Source organism: Eleutherodactylus coqui, chromosome 5 (assembly GCF_035609145.1).
Source record: "Eleutherodactylus coqui strain aEleCoq1 chromosome 5, aEleCoq1.hap1, whole genome shotgun sequence".
Lineage (NCBI taxonomy): Eukaryota > Metazoa > Chordata > Amphibia > Anura > Eleutherodactylidae > Eleutherodactylus > Eleutherodactylus coqui.
Window position 1 is genome coordinate 157,203,710 of NC_089841.1, and position 14,690 is coordinate 157,218,399.

General features: G+C 40.5%; 1 protein-coding gene across 2 annotated transcripts in view; it reads left to right on the forward strand.

Annotated features, from left to right (window-relative positions):
* Window positions 1-14,690, forward strand: part of ARVCF (ARVCF delta catenin family member) — a 595,983-nt gene that overhangs the window by 342,020 nt on the left and 239,273 nt on the right. The gene's annotated exons all lie outside the window — the stretch shown is intronic.

A 14,690-nucleotide genomic window follows, 5' to 3' on the forward strand; every position in this document is an offset into this window, starting at 1 on the left:
TCCCTTAGCGGCCAATGACACAGCAGTAGCAGTTAAAGTCTTCCCTTTCTTGATCCTAGAAAGAGCATTACCATCCTTATTAGGAAGAGAAGAAGACATTTATGACCATCTTAACAGTGACATCAATCCATTGCAAGAGCTAAAAAGAAAAACAGAGTCCCGTAGTTATCAGTCCTTGTAGTGACTGTCCATTTCTGCCAAATTATTAACATGTTCACTTAGTTTTTTCCTAGTTATATTCTATTCTGGGTCAGCTACGATCCAACCAATATGGAAGTCACAGGGTTTGGAAACCAGGTTCTTTGTGTCTTCAAGGGCCACTCCGGCGAATTAAAAAAAAAACTCATCATGTATCTAGTCTCCTTGTATACAAGTCGACAAGTATTAACTTATTTAGTTATTCCTTCCTATCTGAAAATTCCTAGAATCCTTCTCTTTTGTTGAGTCATGTGATCTCATTGTGACCATATGGGAATTCATTTTAGTTACCAGAATTCCTGTATTATGAAACTTTGCGGACTGTACCACACAGGATCTTCATGGGGTAAGGTTAGAAAAAAACTCCTATTGCAGTTATTGCGAATGATTACAGGCTCCTGTCACATAGCTGTAATGAAGGATGTGATCGTTCATCCCCCATGACTATATGCTTATGGTCCTTAGCTTATTTAGGTAAATATAGAGGGTAGTGATAATCACACTGTCCTCCGAGGAGGCAGAGATGGTATTGGCTCTAGCTGGTCATGTGATGCTGTGCTGATATATCATTGGATTGATAAAACAGCACAGAGGAAGAGAACGCCAGGGAAATCTGAACAAGATGATGCCTGATAAGTATCAGACAGGAGGCTGCACTGTATGGAAGTCACTGCAATATACATGGAAGACTTTCGGAGTGTCACAGCCAGTCAGCTAAAGAGTGCAGGAATGTGTTTTCGTTGGTGTGGCCCTTGAAAACAATGGAATAGGTGGAGTGTATTATTACATAACTAGGCAGTTTTGCCATTTAGAGGTTTAGAAAAGCTGGATCACCAATCCTGTAGGAGCTATAATGATGTTCTTATTGGTTGTCAACTAGTGTTCCCCCAACCTATCTAACAGCTTGACAAAAGAGGACAACTCAAGTATTATTATTGAAAGTTTTAGGCAAGTGCAGAAGAACCGTCCATAATATGGATGCGTATTATGGATGTGTTTCAAAACACATTACATCTGTATGTCATCAATTTTTCATCCGTATTTGCCTCCATATTTTTATTATTTTCTATTGAGCAAACACTGATCCACACTTATCCAACAGAAAAGAATACATATATGGAGGCAGATATGCAAAAAAACGTTTTTGAAACACGTCCCTAAAAAATATGTGATTAGCCTTATAGATTTACATTAGTTCCATATTATGGTCCCCTAAACACCTAATACGGAACAAAAATACGCTCGTCTGAAAGCGGCCTAATACTGTGCCTTTCACTTATAAAGCAGCTATGGTTCTTGACTATTGCAGACATATTTGGTTTACTTACAGCTGATTAGAACTTTAATTTCATGGAAGCTGCACTAATTGCATTAACTAATTAACACAGTGTCTTGGAGAATGTTATAGTAATGTTTTTTTAAGAAAAATTATGGTAACTTTGCTTTAGAGAGATAGGAAATGAAAGGTTGATCTACTGCTCAACATATATGAATATTAAAATTTAATTAGGACTGAGGTCACACCACAGCTAATTTTTTCCATTATTAGACTCTGTCCAGGGAGCTGAAGGACAAAAAATGGAAGTGCCAGATCTGGCATATGTGAGACCCGCATGGGGTCCAACAGACCCATTGACTATAATGGGGTCTGTTTGGCTTCTGGCATGCTGAAAGAAATTTTCCTGGACGAAGTAGCACAGCATGCTGTGCTATTCTGTCCAAGATTGTGTGCTGCACCTACGCTGGAGGCCCTAAATGGTGAACATACTTTATTTATACTGTTTAATTCATATTGCTTATACCTGTTCTGAGACATTTTGTTAAAAGGTTAGTAGTTAGTAAAGTTGTTCATTTAATGAAAATAAGATTATGCTGTAATCTGTGTAAGGCCGATCTCGCACAGACGGGCTGGATTCTGCATGTGGGAGCTGCAGCGGAATCCGTCTCTAATCGCGGCTGGCATTCCCGCGTACCTTGTTTTTTTTATACTGCGGATCACCAAGGATGGTCCTCATTTGTTATGTGCCGTCGCTAGGCGATGACATAGGTGCCTGTGGCCTATCCCCAATATCAATTGCGGATGGGCCGTGGGTCGGACGACTTCCATTGACTTCATTGGAAGCTGTCCGTTCGGAGTCCGCACAAAAATAAAAATATGCTGTAATTTCATTTCCAATCGCTATCCGCTCATCTGAGCGGATATGTGAATGTTCTATTTTTTTCAATGTGTGCGGAGTACCGCTGATCGTCCGTGCAAGTGACGATCACAGCTTCTGTAAATGAAATCCGATCATGTGAGACCGGCCTAAGACATTTGAAACAGTTTCAGGTTACCTCATTTCTAATGTAGAAGTGAAAAAATCCATTTCTTCTCCACTCCATCTTCACTGTTGTTTATGCCGTATGTTTTTATGCATCATCATAATCTTGTTATTGCAAAATCTAGCTGCTATTTCCACTGATTAGCTACAGTATGGATGGAAAATCCTACAAATCTAGAACAACTTGTTCCCAGGCAAAAGGTCTTCACTGTCTTTTGTTTGTTCATATAGGCGCCATTCAGTATTGTGCCTGGTGCATGTGCATGCAGGCTCCGTCATACTTTCCAAATACCAGTCATGTAAATACTCGATGCTAGGATTTCAAAGGAAAGCATTCAGCATTGCCTATTAAAATATACATGTTCTCTGCTTCACTATGGTATTTTGGTATGATTTTCAGAATCCTAAATCCTCATAGCACCCAAGCACATACTCCGAATGCCTGCCAGCTTGAGGATCACAAGTTCTCCAGCATTTCTGCTTCACTGCGAAGATTGAAGGCTTACCTAGTGTTGTCAAATTGATGAGATCTTCAAAGTGTAGACTCCGCTTCCCAAAAAACCTATTATCTTTATGTTCTTTAACTTTACATTGTTATTTGCACAATGAAAATGATTTTAGAATATGCATGAAAATTTAATGTCAAATAGAATCTTATTTTCTCCTTAAGGGCTTTAGATTTCCCCAAGAGATTCTTTTACTCCTTAAAGTAGCAGCGGTTTGTTAATGCAAGCCAGTGGCAATTGTGTTTTTAAGTATTTTGCAAAGATTGCTGCCTCCATTTTTCTGTAATAATGTTGTACAAAACACATTTATGCTAAAAGAGGTTAGATAGAAAACGCTTTGTTGTTCTATCGAGGCAAAGAGGCGTAAAATAGCTAAATATGTTGAAAGAAGCCTAAAAATCTCACCACAGCATGCTGCCACTGTACAATGAATCATCCTATCATCGCATTGCATGAATGTTCAGTGACCTCTGTGGGTGATGTGTAAAATATTTCTGTCCTTTGAGCAGCGGGCGTGTGATGACCGATTTCTAATTTTCCACCTTTTCCTTAAACCTTCTTTAGCAGTTACCAGAGAGACTTCTTTCACAAACAGCTATGGATGACTATGACATAAGGTCTGCTGCCAGTATCCTGGCCTCTGTGAAGGAGCAAGAAGCCCGCTTTGAGAGGCTGACTCGAGCTTTAGAAGAAGAACGTCGTAATGTCTCCCTTCAACTTGAGCGTGCCAATGTGCCCTCTGAGAGAATGAGCGTGTGCAACATTGGCAATGGGCAACCACTAACCACTGCCTGGCAACAGCTAGTTCTGCAGGTAAAACCTGCTTTTTATATTGTTTTATCACTCCTGAAGCAATGATTATTTTGTTCCATTAGTTACTACAATTGGTTTGATGTAATGCTTTACAACTAGCAACTATTACATTCGTTGATGCTTCCCTACATTTTCTGCTCTCATCCATGGGCATACCTATAGCCTTAGCAACCATTGCAGCTCAGGTGTGTAAACATTGTACCTCTTTGTGGGGCATAACATCTTGGTGACTTTCTGCTATCTAGCACTACTGTGTGCATTCCCTATAAATGGCGCTATTATACGTACCTTTAATTATTACTACTTATGTTACTACTACTGTTTTCTGTAATTAGGTGTTGAGGACTCACCTAATTTTGATATGGAGCATATGTATTCTAGTTTTACTCCTGCTCTTATCTTCTGTATTGATCAACTACAAAAAAATGGTCAAGGTATTGTAGACTTTAGAAATCTGACAGACCAATCCAAGAGCCATTTTTATTAGCTTTTTTTATTTTCAGCTGCCAACTTTATGATCTTTTGTGTCAGCTCTAAATTTCTAGGCACATTCCAACAGAATTACTGCCGTAACATTGTTTAACAGTTAGATCATGCAAACTTTGACTAGACAGTCTTAAAGGGGTATTCCCATCTCAGGAATCTTATTTCATTGCATTTGAGGGCTCGGTCACACGAGCGGTTTTTGGTCCGATCTGCAGACACGCTTGCGATCTGCAGATCTATAGACCCAATGCATCCCAATGGGCGCAGGCACATGTCCGTTTTTTATGCGGATGTGCGATAAATTATAGGACACAACGATTCACAGAACGCGCCTATCTGCATTCTGTGAATCGTTGTGCTCTATATATGCGCTCAATGGGGCCGGCGGCAGCAGCGCCGACCCCATTGAGAACATATACTAAGATGGTTCTCCTCTGCCACAGCTGTGCCACAGCTGTACCACAACTGTGGCAGAGAAGAACAATGTTCTCCCATTGAAGTCAATGGAGCTGGCAATACAGCCGGCTCCTTTGAAAGCAATGGGCTGCCGGCAAGCGCTGGATGAATTTTTGGGGAAGGGCTTAAAATATAAGCCCTTCCCTGAAAACCATCCTGAAAATGTGTAAAAAAAAAAAAAGTATACTCACCTTTTTCCTGCAGCCGGAGTTCAACAGTGTCCAGCCGGCGGTTCTCCTGAACTGCTCTCTGTAGTATTCAGCAGGCGGGGATTTAAAATCCCCGCCTGCTGAATAGGCTGCCTCTGATTGGTCACAGCCCTCACCATTCATGAATTCATGAATGGGTGAGTGAGTGCTGACTCTGATTGGCTGAGCGCAGGGACTAATCAGAGGCAGCTCTCAGCTATTGAATGAACGCCCCTGTGACTCAGGCCTTAAATTGCAAAACAATTCATTCACCCATAACATGGTTTATTTTCAAAATGCTCCATTCTCCAGATATTATTATTATTGATTCCTCTGCCCTCTGGTTGTTTACTGCTCGTTGCCAGGAAAACAGACAAACTCTTCTATGAAAAGAAACAGCAGAACACAACAGAAGGCGGTGGCTGAGCCGAAAGCTAGTGCGCATGCGCTCCTGTGAACCCAACCATCAGATTTAGATGATAGAAGCGCGCAAGTGCAGGCCTCCTCTGTTCCTCTGCTATTTCTTTACATTGAAGAGGTTGTCTATTTCCCTGGAAATGAAAATAAACATCTTACAGATGGGTGCATTCTTTTGCGATTTTCAACACATTGTAAAGGGATTTCCAAGATTGAAACACCCCTTTAAAATCCATTAGATTTATCACAGTGACCTCTGTTGGATGAAATTTAGCGCCTCTGTAGACATCGTATTATACCACGTATTAGTTTGCACAAATTTTTACACCAATCTTGGCACAATTTTTGGTGCATGATGATACATTTAGGCCACTCATTTCCTACTAAACTCTTTCCCATGAAGCATAATCCTTGTATGCCACGTATTTAAAAAGTTCACACACAAATGTGGTGCAAAGCATCAGTTTTCTGATGCAATGTTTGCCAGAAAGCTGGTGCATTTTCAATAATAAATCTGCCCCATTGACTATTAGAATCATGAGATTTGTCCATCCCAGAACTACACCAGAGTCAGCAGTAAATCTCATTCCTAAATCTGCCTATTCCAGCACATGATTTATTCATCCCAATCTGTACAAAGGATAATGGAAATTCTTTACTTGTGGAAGAAAGACGATTAAAGTATCCGTATAGAAAAGAGTTCTTTATATTTGGAATAGTCAACCTTTGAATGCCCTACCCAAAGAGCCTGTAATGATAGAGACAATGACTGCATTCAAAAAAGAGCTAAACATATATTTGGTGACTAGAGACATTGAGAGTATCATTTATATAGCAATAAATGATGGAAAAGTAATCCAAGGAATTGCTCAGAGGTCTGCAGGTTTTCTTCATGAGACAGAATTGGTTACGGTTGGTCGGGGGGGGGGGGGGGGTTGTTGTGCGATCTTCTGGATCTACATTGAGAAGGGTTTCACTTTTGGGATATGTATTTTTTTAAACCTCAGGTAACTATGTAACTATGTATATAACTTAGCGTGTGCCTATGACAATATCAAAAAGTAGGAAGTGACATCGGCCCTAGCATGCCTGTTGGCTATGAATAATTACATACACTCGGTTTCAAATCAGTACTGGTCTTATAGAATTTAAATGACTGCTAGTTTTTTTGACAGGTATGAGCGGCATATACAGTACTGTGAAAAAGTTTTAGGCAGGTGTGGAAAAAATGCTACAAAGTAAAAATGCTTTAAAAAATAGAAGTGTTAAGAATTTTTTGTCAATTAGCAAAATGCAAAGTGAATGAATGAAAGAGAAATCTAAACCAAATCAATATTTTGTGTGATCACCCTTCGTCTTCAAAGCAACATCAATTCTTCAAGGTACACTTGCACACAGTTTTTGAAGGAACTTGGTAGGGAGGTTGTTCCAGACTTCTTGCAGAACTAACCACAGATCTTCTGTGGAACGTAAAGTTGCTCAAATCCTTCTGTCTCTTCATTTAATCCCAGTTGTTGTCCTACTGCAGAAAAAAATCTGGAGTCAATAAGACGCCTTATATTTTTGGAAGAAATTCTAACTTTGCAGCATTTATTCCACAGCTGCCTAAACTTTTGCAAAGTACTGTGTGCGAGTACTGATCGCTTTATAATTCAAGTAACCCTAAGTTAAAGGGATTGTACGAAGAACAACTTTTATTACTTATGCATAGGATAGGTGGTAAAAGTCTGATCATTGGGGGTCTCATCACAGAGAACCTCACTAATCCTGAGAATGAGGGTCCCATGTTTGCTCTCCTCCTCACTGCAGGGTCGTTGCACCTCCCATAGTAAGGGACTTGGGGTCATGTTTTCTCCTCTTCTGTCATTATGGGCTCACTGCACCCACCCACAGTGACATCAGATTGAATGGAATGACGTTCTTGAATGGAACAGCGGACGTGCACGTGCAGCGCTGCTCCATTTATTTTCATTGGGACTGCTGCAGATGGTTGAGAACTTGCACTTGACTGTTTCCATCAGCCCCATTGAAATGAATGGAGCAGCGCCACATATGTGTTCATCGCCATTCCATTTAATCTGACTTCACTGTGGCTGGGTGCAGCAAGCTTGCAGTGATAGAAGAAGATGACACAGGACTAGTGATGAGCGAGCATACTCGCTAAGGGCAATTGCTCGAGCGAGCATTGCCCTTAGCGAGTACCTGCCCACTCGAGAGACAAGGTTCGGGTGCCGGCGGCGGTCAGGGAGCTGCAGGGGAGAGCAGGGAGGAACGGAGGGGAGATCTCTCTCTCTCTCTTCCCCCGCTCCCCCCTGCTGACTGCTGCAACTCACCGCTCCCCCGCGCCGGCACCCGAACCTTGTCTCTCGAGTGGGCAGGTACTTGCTAAGGGCAATGCTCGCTCGAGCAATTGCCCTTAGCGAGTATGCTCACTCATCTCTATACAGGACCCCTGTTCTTTGGATTGTCGAGGTCTTAGCAGTGAGACCCTCATCGATCAGACTTTTATCACCTATCCTGTAGATAGGTAAAAAAGTTGCTCTTGGTCCAACCTCTTTGGAGCTTTACCACTGAACTAATGATGATAGATTTGTTTTTCACCTGTACACTTTATGAGGGTGCATTCACATTGCACGATATGCGTGTGCTTTGTTCTTGATCATTGTAACTAAGAAATGCATTAGATCCCAGGAGAAAGGCAGAAGTGAAACACAACATTTTTTTTTATTTGGAAAGTTTTCCTTTTTCATTCTTCTAGGACGTATTCTCAATTTTGGGTATAAAGTATAGGAACAGAACCAGACCCTTTGGATTCTACTATGTGATGAGCCTCTAAGTGAAAAACATCATGGATGATTGCATTTGTTAACTGCTTTGTGGTTTGATATAACTGCTTTATGGTTGGTTAATTCTTTAATAGCGAATGAACTTCCAGAAGGTCCCAGTACTGGAATTATGGTTTCCAGCCAGCTAATAAATCTGCAGTCACCTGAGCATGTGGCTTCCTATATCTTGTGATATAGTGGTGATTCCATTTGTTTCCTTCACAACAAACGCTTGCTATGTAATTCAGTTGAAGTCATTGACTGTTTCGATTTTGTGGTTTTATGCAACATCCTGCTTTGGATTTTGCATTCTGTATAAACAAAGAATAGACTTTGGCCTGGTTTTCTTGTGGTTTTCTAAAGTATCATTTGGTGAAAAGTGAAGCTATAACATTTCTACCACTTTTTATGTAACTTAAAATAGTACAGCCAGGCTTATTTACCGCTTTTAGTAGCTGCAGGAAGTATACTTTATATTACTCGGTATGCTTTTCACTGTTCACTCTCATATTTTCAGATGAAAACCATTATTGCAGTTGTAGCATTGCATTCATCACTGAGGTAGAAATATGACAGCCATATTTAATGGCTATATGTCAGACCTTTATTTTTCTTGTGGAAGGATTATCCCATTTAAAAATGTTAGCTGTCCACTATGTCGTTCAGAGAGTGGATGTGTTTGCTATGGTATAACAATTATTACACACAAACCCACAGGGAAAACCCACTATATTTTTTGATATGCCACTTGAGCCATAGAAAGTAGCTGTTGCCGCTGTTCTACGTCACTACATGGCTATAGAATTCAACAGTGGTTATGGCAGAGGAACAGTTTAAAAAGTTTTAGGCCACCTTCTCACATTGCAGAAGCGCTACAGAATTTCGACTTGCGAAATTTACAGCAATTCCACAGCGTTTACAGTACAAGCCATGTGGAGGGGATTTAACCCTTTCCAATTCACTGTCTGACGTCTAAAGACATTCTGATTGAAGGCTGTACAGTTTCCGATGTTAGAAGACGTCCGACACGGTATTTTTACTGTATATTACTGTCCGCTCTGTTGTCGATGGGCCTCTCCAGCATGTCACATACTGCAGTACTGGCTCTAGCCAGCAGGTGGCGCCATTGTATAATGGCAGAAAGAGAAAACCCCCTAGGAAACCCTGAATCCAAAATTGGATTGCAAAGGGTTAAAAAATCTCCTTCACATAGTGCAGATATTTTTGTAAAATGCAGCGAATTGTAAATGCACAGTATGTCTACTTATGCTGCGCAATCACGATACAGAATTCAAATGACAAGGGTTAAATTCTACAACTATTCCACAAGTAAAATCCATTTAGTTGTGGATTTGGCAGCAAAAATTGCTGCGAGTATTCCGTTGCGGAATGCCTGCTGTGATTTCTCCCGCTGAGAAAGCACCTTAAAGTAATTTTTTGACAAAGAAAATTTATCACTTGTAAAGAGAATACAGATACTAAACCATAATGTTTGAACACAGTTTAAAGATGTCATGTTATACGGTGGATATCCGCTATAACAATATAGTATGTTATTATTCACTGGAAGCAGCAGCATTCATGCCGACACATTAAACGTGTTATCACACAAAAACCATTTATCACCTATCCACGGGCCCCAGGTGATCAATCATTCATTACCTGCCCTGTGGATCAGTAATATTTTCATGGGATAACACCTTTAGGAACCATTCACATGGGACAGAATTATCTGCAGGACGCAGCGCAGATGCAGATTTTGTCAATTACTGCAGATTTTGTTGTGTTTTTAACTGCAGAGTGCGTACAGCGGAACATATTGTGGAATTTCTTGCGTTTTATTCCGCAGGCTTTCATTGCAGAATTACATTGCCTGTATGTTAGAAATCTTCATCACAATTCCGCAAAACATCCTTAAATTCGCGGCAGAAAGTTTTTCTATTGCAGAATTTAATTTTGCAGTTTTGAAGTAAAGGTGCAGGAGAGCTTTAAACTAGAACAATATGGGAAGGGAAGTGAAAGGCTAGGTAAAAATATACAGCTAATTAATACACTTGAGAACCTTGCTGTTAAAAGTGGAAAGAAAGAACACAGACAAAAAATTCAGAAGGAAAGTAGAGGAGCAAGAGACACCGATCACAAACTAAAATGTATCTACACAAATGCACAGAGCATGGGAAACAAACAAGGAGAATTGGAGCTCCTAACACCGGAAGAAAAATATGATGTCATAGGCATCACGGAAACTTGGTGGAATGATGCAAATGATTGGAACACAAGGCTTGAAGGATACAACTTATCTATAAGAAACAGACTCAATAAAAGGGGAGGCGGTATTGTGTTGTATGTTAGGAAAGCATATATCTTTTCAGAGATTCAAGCTTCAGAGCATGGTAGTTCTGTAGAAACTGTAACAATACAAGGAGAGAACAACAGAAAGGACACTATTGTAGGCATTTACTATAGGCCACCTGGCCAAGCAGAAGATATGGATGAACTCTTTCTACATCAAATGGCCAAGTTCTCAATGAAGCATGACATAGTGATCATTGGAGATTTTAACTATCCAGACATTTGTTGGGAATCTCTCTCAGGCAAAAATAATGGATCCAACAAATTCTTATCCGCTCTTGTTGACAACTTTATCTTCCAAAAGATAGAAGAAAAAACAAGGGGATCTGCTGTGTTAAAACTAATTTTTACTAAGAAGGGAGGAAAGTATGGGTGGTTGGGACCTTGCTATCCTTGTATTTTGGATAATAAGGGGAGGTAGACCTGTGAGGACAGAGACTTCAAGGTTTGATTTCAGAAAGGCACATTTTAATGGACTCAGAAAAAGGATAGGAAGAATCCAATGGATGGACGTTCTTAAGGAAAAGAAGGATGGGAAATTTTGCGAAATGAGATTCTCAAAACACAATCTTTAACAATCTCAGAAAGAAGGAAGAATGAGAATACATTTAAAGAGGCCAGGATGGATGAACACAGAACTAAAATACATGCTAAAAAGGAAGAAAAACATGTTTATCAAGTGGAAAGACAGTTGCATATCTAAAGAAGAATGTAATGCAGTCTGCAGAAACTGTATGGCAAATGTTAGAATAGCTAAAGCTAATAATGAATTGAGGCTTGCAGGAAAGGCCAAAAGCAATAAAAAAAAGAATTTTGGGGGTATGCCAAATGCAAAACAAAAGTCAAAGATGCAATAGGAGCACATCTGAAAAAGATTTCAGTATATTAATAGATCACAGACTGAACATGAGTCAACAGTGTGATGCAGCAGCAAAAAAGGCAAACACAATTCTGGGATGTATTAACCCTTTCCAATCCACTATCTGACCTCTGACGATATTATGATTTAAGGCTGTACAGCTCCGATGTTGGAAGACATCTGTCGGGGTTCTCTTACTGTATATTGCCAGCCTCTCTGCTGTCGGAGCCTATCCAACGTGTAACCTCATGCAGTACTGGCTTTAGCCAGCAGATAGCACCGTTGTATAATGGCAGAAAAAGAGTACGCCCCCTAGGAAAACTAGGACACAAATTGGATTGGAAAGGGTAAAGAGAAGCATAGAGTCTAGATCACGTAAGGTAATTTATCCCCCTCTACTCTACCTTAGTCAGACCTCATCTGGAATACTGTATCCAGTTCTGGGCACCCAAATTTAAAAAAGACATAGACAAACTGAAGCAAGTTCAGAGAAGACCTACCAGGATGGTGAGCAGTTTGCAAATCATGTCCTATGAGGAACGGTTAAAGGATCTGAGAATGTTTAACTTGCAAAAAAGAAGGCTGAGAGGAGACTTAATAGCTGTCTACAAATATCTGAAGGGCTGTCACAGTGCAGAGGGATCAGCCCTATTCTCATTTGTACAATGAAAGACTAGAAGCAATGGGATGAAACTGAAAGGGAGGAGACACAAATTAGATATTAGAAAAAACCTTCTGTCAAACAGCGACTGGACAGACATCTGTCTGGGATGATTTAGTGATCCTGCATTGAGTAGGGGGTTGGAGCCGATGACCCTGGAGGTCCCTTCCGATTTTATGATTCTATGATTCAATGAATTTTCATATGTGCAGAATTCAAGCCCCATAGGAATAACACTGTGACGTGGAAATGTCACATGTTCTAAGACCAAAAAAAAACTTTGGTATTGTCATAATTGTAGCAGTCTGCAGAAAAATTTATCATGTCATTTATGCTGCATGATTAACACTGTATAAAAAAAATACTGCCAGAATGTATATTTTTCCTTCTTGATCTCCAAAAAATTGTATAAAAGTTTTAAAAATACATTTCATCTACCCAAAAATGGTAAAAATAAAAACTGCTGTTTGCCACTCAAAAACAAGCCCTCATATGGCTATGTCAACGGAAAAATAAAAAAGGTATGGCTTTTGAAAAGTGGAGATGAAAATCCCCCCCAAATTGTTGCTTCCTTATGTTTAAAATAGGCCATGTCCTTAAAGGGTTAAAGGGGTTGTACCAAGATTACTAGTTATCTCCTATCCACAGGATCTCCGCTCAGATGCTGGCGATGTTGAAAGCGGGGGTCCTGTTTTTCCCATCCTCCTCATTGTGAGGTTACCCCCCCTCCACCCACCACAGTAAGGAGGAGACTGAATGGAGCGCTTGGGTGTTTGTTAGCCACACTGAAATTAATAGAGCGCCGGCTGCACATGCTTGACCAGCGCTTCCTTAATTCTGCCGGTCACTGCGGGGAAGAAGAGACCCCACAGTGACAGGCAGAGAGGAACACGCAATCCAGCTTCTCAAGATCGGCGGGGGATTCAGCGGTGAGACCCCCACCGATCAGCAAATGTTTTCCTACAGTGTGGATAGGCGATAACTAGTTATCCTGGTACAACCTCTTGCAACAGATACAATAATAATTTAAAGGCTGCTTTATGAGTTCACATATTGTATATCAGTATTCGGAGTTAGAACTATGCGATAATGGAGGACATCTGGAAACGGGCAAATAAATGCAAAACAACAGCAATAATTTAGGAAACACTAAGGGGTAACCATTTATTCTGCCATGCTATATATTTGATTAGTATCCACTCATCAGGTCATGGTATAGAATTTGAGGGAAAGACTGATTAATATGCATTCTGACAGAGGCAACAATTTTGGTCACATATTGTGTTATCTGTTCTCTGCAAGTTCAATTGTGGAAATAAGCAAACCGAAATGACTAGCTATTACATTTTATGACGCCTTCGGTCCTACCGAGCCACTCTACTGGCTAGGGATTATTACAGGAACATAGCAGAGAAAATGTTTATTGTGACCTGCAACTCCCTGGGAAGGATCGCTGTGGCAGTTGCTGAGCCTGTCAGGCGACCACTTGCAATACATTTTCTAGCTTTCAGATTTCATATTCACCTGACAGTCAAGGATTCCTTATTCTGGTGTATCTTTTCAATAGGTTTAAAAAATAGATTTCTTTCCGCCAGTCTATAGGAAGCCACACAATGTTCTTTTATAATAGTAGAAGAAAGCATTGCCAAAGTTAAGCCGCAACGAGATGCCTGGGCCTCTTTCCAGAGTGAAGGCCTGCTGTGGTCTTGACATTGCTTTCTATTGGAAGGGACACTGCCATACCTCCCTGCCAAAGTAAAGCATGACTGATGGCTCACATGGCATGCTGTATAAGGCGGCTCTATCTTAAAGAATGAGGAGGCACTCATTAGATGTTCTCATTTCTACATTACGTGAAAGACTTTCAATTCAAGATAAAGTTGTACTTTTTTTTTCTCTCTTTAGGTTTTGCTTTCTGCCCCTCTGCTCTCTATAGTCACCAACCAAATAGCCGGTACTGTGGTCACTCTGTAGTGATTATTCACATGGATGATTTTTATATCCGCGTGCTGTCCGTATTTGCAACAGATTGCTCACAGAAAGCACACTGAACCAATGCTGTCAATGGGACTACACAGATATGCATTGTTTTACATGGACTGTAAATAATCACAGTGTGTCTTATTCTGGAAAAACAATGAAGTTCCCAGCAGCACTGCGGCAATCCTTCAAGTAAAGCCAGGCAAGTAAAAAGTGCAAACGCCAGTATCGGAGCCCAAACCAGATAAGCTCAAAAAATGCAGTCCACGTAATTAGAATGACTGGCAGCAATCCAAGGTATGGAAAAATACAAATGCGTTTATTTACCCCATAACAAACAAGCAACGTTTCGGTCAACAGACCTTCCTCAAGCACAAGTGTGTCTTATTCTGGTCCAGCTTCTCAGACAACAGTCACTCATACAAGTCAACGGGTGCTCAATAAAAAGAGCGCACAAAGAGGACATCCATGTGCGCTCCACTTTTCACTGATCATTGCTAAGCAATGCTAGAAAAAAAATTGGAACACTTTCCTTTTTTTTTTTTTTTTACGTGCAAGAAAGAAAACAGATGACACACGGAAGTAAAAACAAACGCATGCAACACATGCGAAAGTGGCATGAACATAC